Source organism: Symphalangus syndactylus, chromosome 7 (assembly GCF_028878055.3).
Source record: "Symphalangus syndactylus isolate Jambi chromosome 7, NHGRI_mSymSyn1-v2.1_pri, whole genome shotgun sequence".
In the NCBI taxonomy this organism is placed as follows: Eukaryota; Metazoa; Chordata; class Mammalia; order Primates; family Hylobatidae; genus Symphalangus; species Symphalangus syndactylus.
The window spans coordinates 120,490,519-120,510,194 of NC_072429.2; the positions used below are offsets into that span (position 1 = coordinate 120,490,519).

A 19,676-nucleotide genomic window follows, 5' to 3' on the forward strand; every position below is an offset into this window, starting at 1 on the left:
TAGAGGACCATCTGGTGATGCATGCAGAGAGCTATGTTGCTCACCATATATGCAGGAAATGCAAGTTAGAGTGTATAGGAAGATTGTGGCTGGGTATGGTGGCTCATACCTGTAATCCCAGCACTTTGGGAGGTCAAGGCGGGTGGATCACTTGAGGTCAGAAGTTCAAGACCAGCCTGGCCAACATGGTGAAACCCCATCTCTATTAAAAATACAAAAACTAACTGGGCGTAGTGCTGTGAGCCTGTAATCCCAGCTACTCGGGAGGCTGAGGCAGAAGAATCGCCTGAACCCGGGAGGCAGAGGTTGCAGTGAGCCGAGATCACACCATTGCCCTCTAGCCTGGGTGACAGAGTGAGACTCCATCTCAAAAAAATAAAAAATTAAATTTTTTTTTAAAAAAAAGAGTATAGGAAGATCGAAGAGAGCTGGTTTTAATTTAATTTATTTATTTTTATTTTCATTTTTATTTTTAGAGACAGAATCTTGCTCTGTTACCCAGGCTGGACTGCAGTGTTGCAGTCATAGCTCACTGCAGCCTTGAACTCCTGGACACAAACAATCTTCCCACTTCAGCCTCCTGAGTAGCTGGGACTCTAGAGGTCTGTTACCATGCCTGGCTAATTTTTATTTTTTAATTTTTTGTAGAGACGGGGGTCTCACTATGTTGCTCAGGCTGGCCTCGAACTCCTGGCCTCAAGAGCTCCTCCCACTTTGGCTCCCAAAGTGCTGGGATTATAGACATGAGTCACCATGCCTGGCCAGGGTGTTAATTTTATTATTTTATTATTTATTTATTTATTTTTTTTTTGAGATGGAGTCTCACTCTATCGCCCAGGCTGGAGTGCAGTGGTGTGATCTCGGCTCACTGCAAGCTCCGCCTCCTGGGTTCACACCATTCTCCTGCCTCAGCCTCCTGAGTAGCTGGAATTACAGGTGCGTGCCACCACGCCCAACTAATTTTTTGTATTTTTAGTAGAGACAGGGTTTCACCGTGTTAGCGAGGATGGTCTCGATCTCTTGACCTCGTGATCTGCCCGCCTCAGCCTCCCAAAGTGCTGGGATTACAGGCGTGAGCCACTGCACCCGGCCAGGGTGTTAATTTTAAAAGAAATAAATGTGTTATGAAAATATCTTTGTTAGTGCTATTGTCCTTAGTTGGCATAAATTATTTCCATATTTTCGTTCAGATTTGGCATGAGTTAAATAGATTAGTTATATAAACATGTAACTTAACTTCCTCATCTGTGAAGATTGAGGAAGCAAAGTGAAGAACAGATTTCACAGATGGGATGCCTGGCTCAAATTCCAGCTTGACCGCTGGTAGCTGTGTGACCCTCGGCAAGTTACTTGACCTCTCTCTACTCAGTGTCCTCATCTGTCAGGTAGGGATAATAATAGTACATATTTCATAGGGTCGTTGTATGATTAAACTAGTTATTATTTATAGAGTGCTTAGAATAGTACCTGGCACATAGTTAGTGCTATATGTGTTTACTAAATAAATAAAATTAGAAATGGAGGGGATAAAAAAGAAATAATTTGGTCACAATAAAGGCTTATTTCTTTCCTTTCCAAATGCTTACAAACAACACTTAAAAAAATTTTGTTTGATGAAATATAGTGTATGATTTAGTTTTTTTTTAGATAAAGAACACTTAAAATAGTTTTTCACATTTTTCATTTAATGTCTCTCTCAGATATATGCGTACATATAAATGTTTATTTACATGAAAGTGAGTATGTATATAGTATAAAAATGTTTATCTACATAAGTAAATATATATCCAAGGACATTTGAGCCTAATTTTCCCTTATTGTATCAGCTCTGTGATGACATCAGTTTCTGACAGGCTGGTCAGGCAATACATTCTGGCCTGGGCCTTTTTTTCCCCCCATAGTTCATTGGAAGATTAGAACTGAAGGCAAAAGCGATAATACTCTGATCTAGTTCTGATCCATCCTGCTTTCAAAAAAGGGGCAGTGTTTATGTTAGAGTATTTGGCAACTGAGAAGTAGGTTTTTGAAGGCCTGTTTTTAAGGCCAGATTTGCTCAGGGTGGGGCCCTGCTCTTGGCTTAGAAGCCACATTCACTACTGGCCCCTTAGCTGAAGAAACAAATGGCTAATTATGCTGTGACCAGTTGCTAAACTGTTAACAGAATGCAAACAGGGGAGCCCCAAAGTCAGAGAAGGTTCTCAGCAAACAGCCTTTAAAATGCTAGAGGACTGTGGGTGTCAAAGGATCTTCATCCCATGGAAGCCATTTTATCAGAATGCAAATGTTTTCTGGCTTTTAAATTGGAGGCACTGTGGTGACTATTTAATTTGGCAGTAGCTTAGGATGATCTTGCATAATGAGAATGAACTATCCTGGAAAGAAGAAAAAAGTCATAGGCATTTTTATTGACTATTTAAGCACCCGAAAACTGGTAGTCTACCATGTGACTCCAGAGATTCCCCATAGACGTTAGTCTAGGGTTTCATTGTCCTCAAATGGGGGCTGCAGTGATTTGGCTGTCGATGGTAATCTTTTTATTTTGGTGTTCTTTGTAACAGCCAAGGGAGGTGGGAAAAGGCTGTATGGGAAGAGCTTGAAAAAGAAGTGTGCAATATACTTTAACGTTATTTCCTTTACCTTAAGACACTGCTCCACATTTTACGTTTTCTGCAATCAATATGTGCAACACGATCACCATTACATGAAATGGGGTGTGTGTGTGTGTGTGTGTGTGTGTGTGTATTTGTATTTCCTGCAAAAAGCTATTTGTTTTTCCCTTTTTTTTTTTCCTCCAATTCCTCTCCTTCAGGTCTAGGTGCTTCTCTTTAACTTGTCACTGGAAACTGTCCAAATCAAAGAGGATGTGATTACAAATGATCACTCACCTACTGAGGGTAAAGGGTTTCACAGCAGGGCTGAGTTTACCCCATCCCCATTTATTTTATTTCTCTTTCCCTCAATCCTTTCCTCTGTGGACTGGGAGCTTTGCATGTACCTTTTCTTCCTTAAGATTACACTGTGATGATGGTGAGGTTCTATGTTGTTAAGAGGTCTGTTGGATGCTTTATTAGTACTCCAGATGTACTTCAGTTATTTTCTTGATGATCTAATTGCAGGCTCACCATCTCTTTCCAAATTTTTAGTGCTCCTATTTTTCAGTAAGCACTGATAATTTTTCTCTACCCATCTTAGCACACGAAAACTGTGGGGAGACAACTAGAGCAATAGCTAACTTTATTATTATTCTACAAGAACATGTTAAGCACTTAACAGATACTTTCTAAGAATTCTACCCCTTAATTCTATTAAGGTAATTGATGTTAAGGTAAACTGCTCCTCCATTTGAATATTTGAGAAATATCTTGGCAGTTAATTGTATTACTTTTAAAATTTGTTTGCTTTGTTGCAAGAAGTCCAGTGGCAAGGATGGTTTTAATCACGTCTCTTTGCAGACATCCCTTACCTTAGTTTCTATAGTTTGAGAAGAATTCTATGAGTGTGCAAAGATTCAGCCATTTTACTTGCTGTTATGAAAACCTAGGCATAGGTGATGGTCAGTAAAATATTAAAATGGAATTGATAAAAATAAAACTCACGAGCCTGCATGTATTCAAGTTTCTTGACTGTGGGGCTTAAGACAGGGGGCCTAAAGCCTGTGGTGAGAACTGTTACTCTAATTACTTTTAAAATTATCTTCCTGGGGCTTAGGCTTTGGGTACAGGTACGACAAGAGGTTTCATGATTTTCTTACTATTTGGAAAGAATAATTTAGGACTGCAGTGGTGATGGCCTTTCGAATCAAGGAAAGGAGGCTTAGGAAGGCTAGTATCAAATAAGTCCCTGATAATAAAAAAATGCAAATTAGAAAAAACACGTTCTCAGTGAATATGCAGTGCATGTTGTTCTTACGGTGCCTAAGTACAATCAGTGGCTGGCTCTGTTTCCAAGTAGTGACTTTGTGTTCATTAATGATGAATTTCCAGACTGTGATCAAGATTAGAGCACTGAATTGAGAGACTGTTGTATCAAATTTGGGGTTGCTTTACAGTTCACTTATTGTTATTGTGACTGTTGTTTTTATTTGCAAGACAACTTAGTATAGTAGACTGGTGAATCAGACAGGCCTTAACTGAAATCGTGGACACTTAATTATTTGACCTTAAATAAAGCTTGTCTTTAGTTTTCTATCTTGTAAATAGGAATAATATTTACTTCATGGAGTTGCTTTGAGTTTTCAATAAATCTATAAAATAGGGCTAGCACTAAAGAACATGCTCTGCTCTTTCCTTTCCCATTTTCCTTTCTTGTGACCTTCTTAAAAACTTACTATCCTCCACTTAAAAATTAAAGCACTTTCTAAAGAATTAAAGGAATTTGTCCTTTAATTACTTGTTACATTCTTTAAAACACAGAAGTGTCATTCAATATTTGATAATAGAGAAGTTATTAATGGCATGATGAATTGTTTTGAATGGGTAAGTAGTAAATCAAACATTAAGAACACCCCCAAATAATAGCATTATAAACTGCAGAGACTTAAAAATTATTCCAACAGGAGTTTGCATACATCTTTTAGGACTATTAGTGATTTTATGGTGAAAAGATATGTATTGGTTATTTCTTGGTGAGAAAGATGTTATTTCCCCTATTTCTTGAAAAACCAAAGTCTGAGGGAAACTTTCAGGTTTGAGGAGTCAAATTCCACTTCAGTGTTCTGGGCTGATCAGTTTTTGTTTAGCTTAGGCCTACTGAAACACTGCCTCGTAGTGGTAGAGAAAAGAGTGTTTTTTGTTTGTTTGTTTAAACAAATTAAAAGGTATGGGAGGAACTGGTTTAATTAAATGGCAATAATAAAGGTTCCAAAGGAGATTGAAATTCTGAGAACCAAAATGGGAACAGAATCAAATCAGGTTAATATGTTTCCTGTGTTGGACAAGAAACTGTTAGTTCATTATGGGTTGGATTTTGAGAACACTTTTTATAAAAGATGAGCAATGGCTTTTCCTCTGGCAAATGATAGATTGCGTGAGGAACAGTCATGAATTGGTTGAATGAAGGAGATAGGGATTATTTCATTTTAAGTGTTTTTGGGAGGAACACTGTTTTTCTCTGTAGTCATGATAGTAAACTGGTGAACACCCAGGGACTTCGGTCAATGACTAGTAAAATATCAGAGCTGGAAAAGTTATTAGTGCCCTTTAAGTTCAAATCCCTTAATGTATTAAATGACTATCCCAAAATCACACAGGCAATTAGTGTCAGATATTAGGACCTGGAATAGTCATTACATATAGAGCTTTTATTACGTGCCAGGCACTGTGTTACAGAGTAGGGTGCAGTGATGTGCAATTACGTATAGTCGCTACCCTAGTTGAGCCATTGAGCCGTTAACACCATACCCATTGTTGTCTATTGTGAGAAGACATCTGCAAAAGGAATGACCTTCAAAACTGACATTTGATTGTTTGGAGAGATCATAAGCTTGGAGAGTGAAATTTCTGAGAATTTAGATTCCCTAGAGTAGGCAGAATTCTGCCCCTGCTTAATTTATCATTGCCAAGGCAATGATGTCAAACCCTTGTAGAAGATTTTTTTTTTAACTGACGGTTAACATTAAAGTAATAATGGATGGATTTCATTTTCACATTACTGGTATATGTCTATAGAAGTTTGGGTGTGTCAAGAATCTCTGGTCCCCACAGAGGAAAATCTGTACTTATTCATTTTTGCCAAAATGGAAAAAGTTTACCTGTCACTGCTTAAAATCATTACCCCATGCAGCACTGTAATCGTCTAAGTATGAAATTCATGAATTAGCTCACAACATATTTCATCATAATGATTAATGTGGTTAAATAATAGTAAATGGACTGTATATTTTTCTAATAGCATAACAAACTCCCAATGCATTTCAATATAGAGGCTTCAATTGCCTCAAAAATCACTGGTGATAGTTTTTACTTTCATGTTTGCCTAAGCAGAAAAAACTCACTTTGTTTTCCCTCCCACGACCTCACATCACTTAGCCAAAGTGAAACAATATGTCCCAAAGGAAGAGCTCTTATAACTTCTTAGTTCTTATCTAATTTTCCTGGATGATTAAGGGGCAAGTCACTATGAAGCATTTATTTAGTTGGCAATTTAAGGATTTATGGTTTTTATACATGCATTATAAGGATTTAAAACACATAGACCTTCATTTTCCATTATATAAAATATTCCTGCCAAGTTATTTTGAACACATATCTCTTTGCTTTTACATATTTGAAGACATATCCTGCTGGCCCACATTTAAATGGAATCAGTGGTATCTGTGTCTGACAGATTTTTTTTTTTTTTTTACAAATCACTCTTTCATTCACCCATTCCTAATCCAAGGGTAAAAGACATTCAAGATCCAGAGATCCAGATACATGGTCCTTACAGGGATATTTTAAGAAGCAAATAAGATAACTCAGGTAAAGTGCTTGGCACAGTAAAAGGCACTCATATGCTCAATAAATGGTAGCAATTTCTTTTATTATTTGATAGGGTAATTGACCAATGAGCTGATAACTGGTAATCAGCAGAAGTTCAAGTAGGCAGGTGGTTATCAGGGCACACACTGTAAACATCACAGACCCAGTCAAAGAAAGATTTGTATCCAAGGTGTTGAGTGGATAAGATATATAGAAATTGCCGGGCGTGGTGGCTCACGCCTGTAATCCCAGCACTTTGGGAGGCCGAGGCTGGTGGATCATGAGGTCAGGAGATCGAGACCATCCTGGCTAACACGGTGAAACCCTGTCTCTACTAAAAATAAAAAAAATTAGCCGGGCGTGGTGGTGGGTGCCTGTAGTCCGAGCTACTCGGGCGGCTGAGGCAGGAGAATGGCGTGAACCCAGGAGGCGGAGCTTGCAGTGAGCCAAGATCACGCCACTGCACTCCAGCCTGGGGGACAGAGCAAGACTCCATCTCAAAAAAAAAAAAAAAAAAGATATCACATAATTACAGAGAAATTGTGACATGAGATGGACAGCTCAGTGAGTGGAGACTTTGGGGACAAAGTAGGCCATTTAGGGCATGATTGATACATAAGTAAGGGAAATCCAACTCTAGAGACAGGGATCTCAAATCAAAGCCAACCAGTTGAAAGTGATCCTTGCATTTATTCATGTTTCCTTAGGGCACAGGAGCCAACACACCTTCCACATTTTCATCAATACTTCACACCTCCCTGCTTTGTCGGGGCTCACTAGCAAGGACAGAGGGAAGAGAAGAGGAACAGTCAATTGTTTCATTTCTCTAATGAAAGAATTGAAATTGGTTAGGAAAAGAGCAGAATTGATATAGGATCCAGCAAAATGGTTATCTGTCCACCTAAGAAAACTGACCAATGAAGACCCTACAAAAATATTAATCTCCAGACAAAATCTGTAAGTCCCTGTGTACTAGGAAACAAGAAAAAACAAGGATTTGGAATTCTGATATTTTGTTTGTTTTTCCACTCAACTTGGATAAACCTCTTAGCCCCTCTAAGTCTTAATTTTTTTCCTGTGTAAAAACAGTACATCTTTAAAAAAATGGTGCTGGCATGGAAAATGAAAACATGCATGCAAAAGATTGCTGTAGACTGTAAATCTCATAAGATGCTTGTCATTATTTTTAACCTTTCTTTCTTACTGTGTCTTTCTTGATCCCTCCCCCTCTCTTTCTGACCAAAGAATACACATTCTTCTACATTCAGAAGAGGATAGGTTAGACCAACGCTCTCTCCTCTCCTGTGAGTCTTGGCAGTTGTAGCATGGGAATGCCCACTGGCTTGGAACAAGAAACTAGTTTACCTGACCAGAACTCTGAATGTCTCTTAGACCACTGGTGTCTGACTGCAGTTCTTGGAAAGGAGCACAGAATATTCTTTTGACCAATGCCAATGGGGAGGCAACTGCACAGGCAAATGGACAGAGGTCCTGGCTGAGTGGCAGTAACCTAGAAGCCAGAGAGCTCAGATTCAAACCCACTGACTCTTGACCTCTCATTCATTGCTGTCAGTGGAATGAAGACAACACCTGCCACATACTACTTCTCAGAGAGATGGGAAATCCCAGAGAAGCTCTCTCTCTTTTTTAATGGGAAGTTCTCTTCTGCCTAAGTTATTCACCATCTTCTAATTTTATGGTTTGTTTGTAGATTTATTATTCTGATGTACTTTCCAATTAGGGCATCAACTGGCTTCCTTTCTGTAAACTGTGTGGGGCCTCTTCTGCCATCCTGCACCTATACAAATGAGAAGAGGGAGGTCATCTTATTTCACGGGCAGGGAAGGGCCCCTGGGAATTATACAATGATTTTTTTATGAGAAGGTAAACACACTTGTGTGATTTTTATGTGTAAAATTCCATCCAAAATTGTAGAATCAAGGGGTGTTACAGAGGAATTTGAGATTATTCTCTGATGAGAAGAGAACCATGACATCACAGAGGAGGGATCTGCATCAGTTTCAGTGAAGTTTCATTGAAGACAGAAACTGTGGTCTAATTTCACTCTTAGGTGGAGTTAAACAGTTTAAAACTTACATCTGTCTGCATGTATTGCTGCTGACAGTTTGTTGTGAGATAGAACACAAGGTATAACCATCAAAATAAATTTATGGAGGAACCATTATTTGTTATTGGTGTTGTTTTAATAGTTGCTTTGGGATTTGTATTTTTCCCTTTTCTAATAGTGACTTTTATGATGCTGAGCTGAAAGACTTTCACTCTTCTCTGAAGCACAACATATTTTTCTTTCTTTCACAAATGATTATCACAGAATTCATGTGGTTTTTCTGCACAAAGGAATTACTGTGTTGATGCGGTAACTTTCTAGATGGCTCACATCTTTATCGTCCTGACCCTCTGCAGTTCTGTCCTTTATGTTTCTGGCAGAAGTTTCTTAACATCAAGCCCAAGGCAAAAATGGGCTTTTTTATCTTGCTCATTCCCTTCATTTCTCAAGGGCTGGTTGAACTGTTGGAAACACATTTTTTCTCCAGGAATGTCCTTTTTCTATATTCGGGAAAATGTTTTATTTTTCCTCAATCCAGACTTTGTAGTACTAAAGACCCCTATCAAACAGAAGAAATTTCGGTATTTGCCCAGTCCAAATTATTTACTTTTCGGTGACAAAGTAAAGCTACAGAAAAAGAAAATTATTTGAACAATATTATTGTTACTGTGAACTATACAAATACCTAGTGTGATATCCTTCCACTTGGTTAATTTGCTCCAATCTTTCCCCTCCCAGCAATAGTATTATAATTAATCAAGCCAGGGATTTTATTTACCTGTCTTCCTATCATCTATCTATTTATTGTTAGCGATTTTATTGTGTTTGACCTTATGGAGAATGCTAGGATGTCAGATAAAATAAATAAAATAATATGTTCATTTCTCCTCCCAGTATGTTATATGCAGTAGTGATTTGTAAATTTGCTGGGGAAACCTTTACTAATTTTTGCAAAGTTTAAAGAATTTGACAATTCTTTATTTATACATAAGAGGAACTTATATATAATATAATATAAATGTATATTTATATTACAAATAGTATAAATGTATACTATTTATACATAAGAGGGACTAAGAAAATATTTCTTTTCAAAGTGAGGTCCGGTTTGCATTTTTAGCCTTTCCTTCCATTGGTTGGACCCTGGTAGGTTTGTCCTAAAGTAAGATCTCCCCTTCTGTAAAGCTCTTTCTACATATACTTTAGACTAGAGGTTCTGAAATGAAGGTGGAACTCTCTTCCTCCACCCAAGGGACATTTGGCAATGTTTGGAGAACTTTTTGTTGCCACACGGGGAGGTGATACTGTCCTCTAATGTATAGAGGACAAATATGCTGCTGCTAAATATTCAACAACACACAGATTCCCACAACAAAGCTATGCAGTCCAAAATGTCAGTATGCTAATGTTTAGAAGCTCAGATCTGGAAGATTGTCTTTCCCTTGTGCCTGTAAGAGCTGGGCCTGGTACTTGCAATGCCAGCATAGGTCTGAAATATAGTATGTTTTCTATTATTCCTCCCAATGGCCACTTCCACAAGACACCTGAGTGAGTAGCAGATGTTACTGAAAGTTTAGGGTCACAAAGGGAATTGAATCACAGGCTGTCCCTCCTCCCATTGGCAAGAAACCAAACAGTTCACTCAAGATATCGCTCTCCTCCAAGCTTTTTCACCTGTGTAATACTTTTATTCACCACCTTTCTCCATAGATGTAGCCTCTTTCCTGGTGTAAGCTCCTTTTATGCAGGACTCCTCACTTTCTTCTTAGCCAGAGCCCCATTCCCTGGGCTCCTTCTTGGAAATCTAATTCCTCTCACTTTTTAAAAATGGAGAGTAACTTTGCTTTCCCTAAGTGTCTGGTTATGTATATTAGTCAGGGTTTTCCAGAAAAAAAGAACCAAGAAGATACATATATCCAAGGCAGGTGGATCTCTTGAGGCCAGGAGCTTGAGACCAGCCTGGCCAACATGGTGAAATCCTGTATCTACTAAAAATTATAAAAATTAGCCAGGCACAGTGGTGCATGCCGATAATCTCAGCTACTTAGGAGGCTGAGGCATGAGAATCCCTTGAACCTGGGAGGTAGAGGTTGCAGTGAGCCGAGATTGCACCACTGCACTCCAGCCTGGGTGATACAGCGAGACTCTGTCTCAAAAAAAAGATACATGTATCTTATATAAATATAAATTCATTATATAAAATAAGGAATAGGCTCATATAATTACGGAGGCTAAGAAGTCTTAAGATCTGCAGTTGGCAAGCTGGAGACCCAGGAGAGAGTTGATGGTGTAAGTTCCAGTCTGAAAGAAGAAGACTGATTATGTCTTCTTCCTTCAAAAGAAGGAAGCTCTGACATAGGCAGAGAGAGAATTCTTTCCTACTCTTGGTCTTTTATCTTTTCTGGCCTTCAGTGGATTGGATGAGGGCCACCCACATTGGTAAGGGCTATCTGGTTTACTCAGTCTACAGATTCAAATGTTAATCTCATCTAGAAACACCCTCACAGACACACCCAAAATAGTGTTTAACCAAACATCTGGGCCCCCTGTAGTCCAGTCATGTTGACATATAAAATTAGCCATCACATTGTTCCATATCCAAAGATTCAATAATGTGCTTAGCTAAACAATGAACTTACATGTTAGCCTTCAGGAAGAAGGGATGCAGGAGATGACACTAGTTTTCTTCTTTTCTTCTGTCACTTCTGTCTTTGTGAGTGAAAGAGAGTGGTATCAGGATTTGTTCCCCTAATGTAGAACTATGCTAAAATCTTCAGGGGGTAGTGGAGGCAAAGTTGAGTTTTTCTTTAAATAAATGGTTTATTTTGTTTATCTCCCAGTTATAATTATAAGTGAGTTTGGTTGGGTCACATCCTTTAATTTTGGGGTCCCATTCAATTATATTTTTTTGGCATGGAAACCAGGACCATTAGTTGTAACCTTATTAGCTTTAGTATAAATATTTGATGTCAATGTGTTTACTTTTTGTTTGAAAGAGCTCTGTACTCTCTCAATCATTGGGAACTGGACAGTTGATATTTTATTCTATTACTTTATGATTATATAATTCATAGTTAATTACATCATTTAATTCCAGTTACAAATATTTAACTCATATCCCATCTCCATTATTTGCCTCTGACCCCAGCAACCAGAAGCCAGGCATGAAAAAAGATACAAAAAACTACGAGTTTTTCCATTTGGCCTCATATGCTGGGTAAATATGTATTATGTGAATAAATAAATGGCCAGGCATCCTGGAGTGTGGCTGGCTCATTTGGAGGTTCTGGGCATTTGAAGATAAAAACTGCAGCCTTGCAAACACATTCCCAGAGTACCTGAGGATAGGTTTGTAATTGAGAGTGGGATCCTTCTCTAAAGACCATAGTATTCAGTTCTAGAAGCTGAATCAGTGGGTGCCTCTCTTTATGTGTGACTCTGTCAAACCATTTTTTTCCATCACAACTTCAGAGAATATTGAGACTCATTAGCTGTGGTCTGGTAAAATTTTATCTCTAGCTTGGCATGGCTGTAGAAACCTGGTTGATTCTATCTTTTAGACTGTGTGCAATTTTAGAATTCTTTGGGAATTCCAAGTAAAGCCTCAAGAAGAAGATCTTGGACTCTTTCCTGCCAAGGAGACATACCTGTGTTTGTTATTCCATAATCAATGAAAAGAATGGAGACTGCATTTGTGGTCTGAGGGTGTGGAGCAGTTCTTATTGATTGAATAAATGAATAAATGAGACCAAGTTGGTAATGAGGTATAGATCCCAAGCCACCTACAGGTAATACCACTTTTTTTCTAGTGCTATATATTACCACCTTAAATCGCTCCTTTGTTCAAGCAGCAGTGTAACACAGATTACATAGAACCTTTAAAAACAGGCTAAAACAACTGCCAAATTCAATGAGATTAAAAACATGGGGAAGTGGAAAGAAGACTGTATTGCGCTCAGGCCACCTGGCCTCTAGACCTTGCAGGAAGCTTTGCCATGTGGCCATCGTGCAATACTGGGCAAGTCACATCACTCACAGATTCTCTCCTCTCTTCTCTGAAAACTGATGAGGGCAGACTAAATAATCTTTTCCTTTCAAGGTTTTAGATCTTTTTATCCCCTGAATGGGATGCTTTGTCAAAGAGCTTCTTCCATCTTGGCTTTAAGAGTAACTTTTTATAAGCTATACTCTGGCAAGTGAGAAACTGAAAGACAGGATTAGCAGTACTAAGACCAAAGTGGTTTATGGGCTTTAAAAAATAGTGTTGCTAAGGATGCTTTTTTCATAGAGCAAAATCTAGTGATGAACTCAGCATTTCCTTTGTAAATTGAATATTTCTTGGAATTTTTAAGTTGACTTGGACATTTTGCTTAGAATTGAATCTTAGCAAGATGTTTTCCAGCAGCTTTTACCAAAAAAGTGACAATCTACTGTTAGGGGATTTTTGGGATGTCACTGTTCTGGCTGGAAATTGTGTGGTTGGTGGCACCTTTGCTTGACTTTTGCCCGGGCCCACTTGACTAGTTCCACCCACTCAGCCCGGCAGGCTGCGCTCGGCTCATGCTACTGGCCCGGATCCCATGCGTGCCAAGGGCAAGCCAGGCATGAAGCAACGAGAAGTATGTGAGCGACTGAGTGTGGGGTCGGCCCACTGCAGTCAGTGCTGGCTCCAGGTGCCAGCCCAGGCACCAGCTCTCTGTGATGCTGCAGCTAGACCAGGTGCACTGCCAGCAGCTTCCCCGACTGTCACCAGGAAATGCAGTGGCGCCTGGAAGCTTGGAGATGCCAGGAACCACAGGGCCTCAAAAAGGAAGTCGTAGCCGTGGCTCAGGGAGCTCCCAGGTCTGGGGTCCGCAATGGGCCATAGCTCTTCTCTCCCTCTCTTTGCCTGCAATGTGGTGAGCAAGGGGTGTGTTTCAGCCTTGTTTGTGTTATAGCTCTTTTAGCCTCTCCATTTGGCAGGTCCCAAGTTCTTGTCCTGTGACCAGGAAGAATGAGGCACACAGACAAGTGAAGAGTAAGCAAAACAAAGAGGAGCTTTACAGAGCAGTAGAACAGTTCAGAGACCCACTGTGGGTAGCTCCTTTCTGCAGCCAAGGTGTCCCAACAAGTGTCAGCCCTCAGCAGAGAGGAGGAGGCCCTGGAGTGGGTTGCTCCTCTCCACAGGCCTCAGAGGGAGGAAGTCTGTGTTGATTGGTCCATGGGCAGCCATGGGCAGGCCCTGGAAAAAGCACCATGAGTTCCCCCTTTGTTCCACAGGACTGGCAGCCTAGCCCCCAGGCTTCAGGCCTTCCCTGGCCTGAAGATGGGGCTTTGCTGGGGACCTGCTGCCTTCTGCCCAGGAGCCTGACTGCCTCCTGCAGCCATGCATGGCAGCTAGGCTGCTCGCACCAAGGGGCACCAGCAGGTCAGCACAGAGCTGCCCTCAGCCCACACTCAGCTTTCCCTTCCACGTTTTTCAGCACCAAAAGCCCAGAGGGGGCTGAGGCAGCAAGAGGCCAGCGTGTCAGTGCTGCCCTGAGTGTGCACAAACCCTGCTTGGCTGTAACAGCTTCCAGGCTCAGTCTAATCACACTCTGAGATTGGAGCGGGTGCTGGGAGTGGGGAGAGGCCAGGCAGTGGGAGCAGACACCCCCAAGCCTATGGATGGGAGGTGTAGGGGCCCTTCCCAGGCCCCCAGGGGTGCAGATTGGAGAGACACCCAAGCCCTACACCAGGGAGGGCAACTGTAGCAGCACCTGGAGAGAGCAGGGCTCCTACTTGCTCCATGGAGTGGGAGGCTGGGGCCCAGGTGGGCAGGGCTCCTGCCTGCTCCATGGAGTGGGAGGCCTGGTCCCGCCTCCCCGCTGCAGCTGGCATCTTGGCAGTGGCCACTCTAGATGGGCTGCTGTTGTCATCACTACCTTTAGGTGAGAAACCACAGGGGAAAAATATGTAGAAAAACAACAGGGACTTTAAAACCAGATACATATCTTCAGAAGTCATTTAGAGAATCTTTTCCTTCTGGTCTTGTCAAAGGCTAATGCTAGAAGCCAAAGGAAGAAAACTGAGGATCAACTGTAAGGCATCAAGGGTATGCATGATTAGAAGAAATACACAAAGGAGAAAAATATTAACTTGTGTTAATTATGAATTTTGGTTCTGGAGAGAAAATGTCCTTCTGGGTTTGAACCTCAGTTCTGCCAGTTCATAGTTACGTAGTTGTCAAAGGAAAAAACTGGGGCAGGGTTCTCTAGACTTAGTGTTGAGGTTTGCATTACCAAATAGACTATACACAGGAAAAAAAAAAAACATGAACTGTTATTATCTACCTAAATCCCAGTTCCTCCAAAGGAGAGTGTGAGGTTTTATATAGCAAAAATAAAAACACAGTCCAACTTTACAATCAGATTTTGGCCTAATAGGTAGAGAAGGGTGGAGAAGAAACACAGGCCATGGCAGGAATGGGCTCCCAGGACTTTCCAAAATTGGATTCCAGCCTAGGAGAGGACTGGCGTAACTGGATAGAGTTCTTTGGAGACTGACAATCATAATGGGAACTTAAGGCTCTGTCAGGGTGGTCCCATTTTGATGAGGGCACAAAATTCCATTTACAGAATTTCGATGTTTATGATATGAACTTCAAAAGCTCACATAGACAATAAATCATTTTAAAAGAAGCACTCTTAGGCCAGGCGCGGTGGCTTACGCTTATAATCCCAGCACTTTGGGAGGCCGAGGCGGGTGGATCATGAGGTCAGGAGATCGAGACCACGGTGAAACCCTGTCTCTACTAAAAATACAAAAAAAAAAAATTGGCCGGGTGTGGTGGCGGGCGCCTGTAGTCCCAGCTACTCGGAGAGGCTGAGGCAGGAGAATGGCGTGAACCCGGGAGGTGGAGCTTGCAGTGAGCCAAGATCGCGCCACTGCACTCCAGCCTAGGTGACAGAGTGAGACTCTGTCTCAAGAAGAAAACAAACAAACAAACAAGAAGCACTCTTGACTTCCAGTTACAGAATTATGACAGACAAGGTTACTCAAAAACACTTTAATAAAAAATTCCATAAATAATGGATAAAATATAACATTTCTTTTAAATGCACCACTAAGCTCACAATAATGTAAAATTATATCCCCCAGGGGTTAAAAACAAAGCAACACTAAAAAGCCAGGTTGCTGGGCAGACATCAACTATAATTTCTTTGGGGTTTAGGGGATGGGGTAACTGGTTTTTGATATATAACCAGTGATGGGAGAGAAACCTTGAGCCTATGCTTCACTGGATGTTGGGACTGATATCCCTTATTTGGATTCTGAACTCACCAAGGTCTGTATCCAAAGTAAAAATTGGACTAGTGGGAAAATCTACTCACCAGCATAAGCTGATAACAAAAAAATCTTTCCCACTGAGCTCTATACAGTATAGAAAAAAAAAATCCACTGAGAATTTATACTATAGACCTATTCCTCGTGTAAGTCTGGGAATCAAATTCATACGAATTACACTTCAGAAATCTCCAAACTAATAAATTAAGATTCAAAGTGGCCCTAAGCTACCGATGACTCCTGAGGTTTTTGTATTAGAAACATTTGTTTCTACCAGAGAATCAAATGTAAAGAACTACAGAAAGACTTCCATTTATCTTATTCTGCAGGAGATTTCCACAAATTAAACACTGAGGGCAATGAGCTCACAATCTGAAATTCCAAAACACAGAAACAACCAACCATGAGAGATTCAGCAGAGGTAGAATTAGCTCCCTGCTCCCTGACTCCCAATTCCCACTAGCAAAATAATGTCAGTAAACATACTGACTAGAGATTATAAAATCATTGCATTTAAATAAATTAAAATATAGAAATGGAAACACAAAAGGAAACTTTCCAAACCAAAAAAAAAGCCTTAAAACCAGTTAGATCTGGAAACAGAGTTGAATGGGATTTCTCTTGTTGCCATAAATATTCGATTAATAGTGTGACACAGACTCATAAAACCCTTGCCTTGCCTCGTGCTTTTTTGATGCTCTGCATCTTCCTAATGAGAATCCTGGGGAATGTGCCCAGCTATAAAAACAAAAGAAAACAAGAAAACAAAGAAACAAAAACATTCCCATCCAGCCTCCTAGGGAGATGTGGCCATGTGACTAAGTTTTAGCCAATGAGATAAAAGCAGAATTTATTGGCTAGCTTTCTAGGAACTGTGACTTCAAGATAATATCCAAATGCTAAAATTCCTGACTTCATAAAACTCTCATTTTAGCCCTAGAATGCACACTTCAGGATATCTTTTATGCAAGAGAAACAATAAACATGTTATTAGCCCACTGTTGGGGTTTTTTTTTTTTTTAGTTCTTTTTTATAGGTAACTGACTCTTCATTTGTCTGAGAGTTGGTAAAAGTACAAATTTGAGGTAGACTGTTATAAGAATACATGTCCCAGCCAGGTGCGGTGGCTCCTGCCTGTAATCCCAACACTTTGGGAGGCCAAGGTGGGCAGATCACCTGAGGTTGGGAGTTCGAGACCAGCCTGACCAACATGGAGAAACCCCCATCTCTACTAAAAATACAAAATTAGCCAGGCGTGGTGCCGCATGCCTGTAATCCCAGCTACTCAGGAGGCTGAGGCAGGAGATTGCTTGAATCCGGGAGGCAGAGGTTGTAGTGAGCCAAGATTGCGCCATTCTCTCTAGCCTGGGCAACAAGAGCAAAACTTCATCTCAAAGAAAAAAAAATACGTTTTCCTATAGTACACATCAAAATAATAATTATTAATTAATAATTGAATACAGGGAAAATGGGTAATCAGAAAAGACTAATAATTCAAGTACTTTTTTAAATAGTCAAGAAAAAATAATAGGAATGGAGAACAAATGAGACAAATATAAAACCAATAGGAATGAGTTGATTTAAAAGCAAATATTAATTATATTAAAGAAAAATACCCTATTTTATAAATCAAAGGTAATAAAACTGGATTTAAAAATAATGTTCAAAAATTAAAATAAAGTTGTCATAGCTATATTAATATCAACAAAGTCGACTGTAAAGCAAAGAATTACTACTGGAGAAAAACAAGTATTTTATAATGATAAAGAGGTCACTTGAATCAGAAAATATAATATCAAATTTTAGCACCAAAATTTTTATGCATCTAATGACATAGCCTTAAAGCACATGAAAAAATGAATTTAACTAACAAAACAATTAGACAAATACACCATCATGGTTGGCAATTTTAATCTTTCATTAACTCATAGAAAAAGACACTCTTAAGGATTTGAAAGCTCTGAATGCCAAGATTGACAAATGAGCCATTGGCATTTATAGATATCAGATGTCAGAGGTGACCTTCCATCACTTTTTTCATATTCTGTTGGTCAGAAGCAAGTTGCAGGTTCCACATGCACCCAAGAAGAGGGGATAATATGACTCATTGGGGCTCACCTTGGGGTGTCTCTCCCACTGCCATTCTTATACATTTGATAGCCATTTATTTAGATTGTCCATTATGTATCAGATACTGTGCTAGAGCTAGGACTACTGAGGTAAGTAAGCTGTAGTTATCTGCTCTCAAGCAGCTTTTAGTCTAGTGGGAGACAAAGACTCATAAACATTTAATAAACAATATGTATAGACAATGAGAAAGGTATGAACAAGAAATATGAGATAGAGGCACCTACCCCATCCTCGTGGTTGGTGACAGGAGTCAGGGAGACTGCATGGATAAAGTCAAGCCTGAGATGATTCGGGAAGAATAATTTCTAATTATTTAGGTGGTGAGACACATCACAAGTAAAAGGCATGACTTCAGTGAACCCCCTACATGTGTGTGCAGTGTTGCTGAAGGACAAGAATAAAGTGCTTTTTAAAATCAGCAACTTAAGACAAAGGGGAATGGAGGGACTTATATCGCTCTTTCAAAGGGTTCATCACCTTGTGTTGTCAGTTGTCATCCTTCTCTGACTTTTTTGTCTTTCCAGTTGGACCGTGAGGTCCCTGAGGATGGAGACCATGGCTTACACATTTTACAGCACCCTTTACCACCGCTCCCACCCTTTGTAACACTGATTTCTCTAGGACCTAGCCCTGTGTCCAGCACATGTTTGTGGACTGAATCAACGAACCAGCAAAATCACTCTACTGGGAGTGGATGTTTATGGCCTGAGACTGCTGGCCTCTTTCCAACCTAGGGACCACCTGCCACCCCACCCAGACCTCAAGCGTGCTGTTGTGTGGCCTTTCACAGCTTCTGCATCCACCCCACCTCAGCTGTGTCTGCGTCACTGGGCAGATGTAGGGATCCCCGTGTACCATGCGCATATGGCCTTGTTTGTGATTAGTGGGGCCCCAAGGGAAAGTAGACTAACCATCCAGCTCTGCTCTTCACATTTCATGTTGTGTTTTGTAGGAGGGCGGAGTGTGTGGCCAAGGGGAAGGGTGCGGATGGGGGAGTCCTGTTTGCAGAGGGATGACTTGCCTGCATACTGCCGTGCTCCCTGCATTGTTCCCCAGGGGGCAAGGGAGGGGGCCTGGTTGTTCTTTTCAGTGCAGCCAGGTCACTGAGCAATTGGGGGAACACCCCCTCTCTCTGCCAAGTGGCAGTGTTTAGGCTGGGCCTGGCTGAGGAAGCCTGCTGAGTCACTTGGGAGTGAAGTAGGCGGCAGGGGGAGGGTGCAAAACCCCCAAGCCCGAAGCAAAACAAACAAATCTCCTGTCTACAAACCTCGAACCACAAACTGTTCATATGAGCAGAAGTGTTTTCATCCTCACACTCAGATGTAGCTTCATCTGTGAACAACAGGAGGTAATGCCCATGCCACCCTGAGATCCAGGTCAGGAGGGCAGCCAGATTTAGCAGGTCTGGAGCAGATCTGGGGGGAAGAAAGCCAGCTATCTTGTTCCAAGATATTTCTTAGCTCTCTGCACTCCTGCCCATTTTGAATTACACTTGCCTTCTCCCCTCACCGCCCCCCCCCCACCTCCCACCAAAAGTCCATTAGATCTCGGTCCTAGGATATGTCTGTAATTTTAAAAATTCTGGTTTTAAAAAGATGTGTTATTTAATTGTGCTACAAGAAAAACCAGAGCAGATAGATTCAGGCTAAAATAATAAAACAAGGCTTCATTAAAAAGTTTTCTCTGCAGGTAAAAAGGATGTAAATCGAGCAATA

The 19,676-nt window shown here is 40.6% G+C and overlaps 1 long non-coding RNA gene across 1 annotated transcript in view; it reads left to right on the forward strand.

Moving 5' to 3' along the window:
• The first annotated feature begins 1,273 nt into the window (after positions 1-1,273).
• The window catches only part of LOC134737249 (uncharacterized), a 308,144-nt gene continuing 289,741 nt past the window's right edge, over positions 1,274-19,676 (forward strand). Inside the window, exon 1 of the long non-coding RNA XR_010121947.1 lies at positions 1,274-1,385. This is a non-coding gene — a long non-coding RNA (uncharacterized lncRNA). The remainder of the gene's footprint in view (positions 1,386-19,676) is intronic.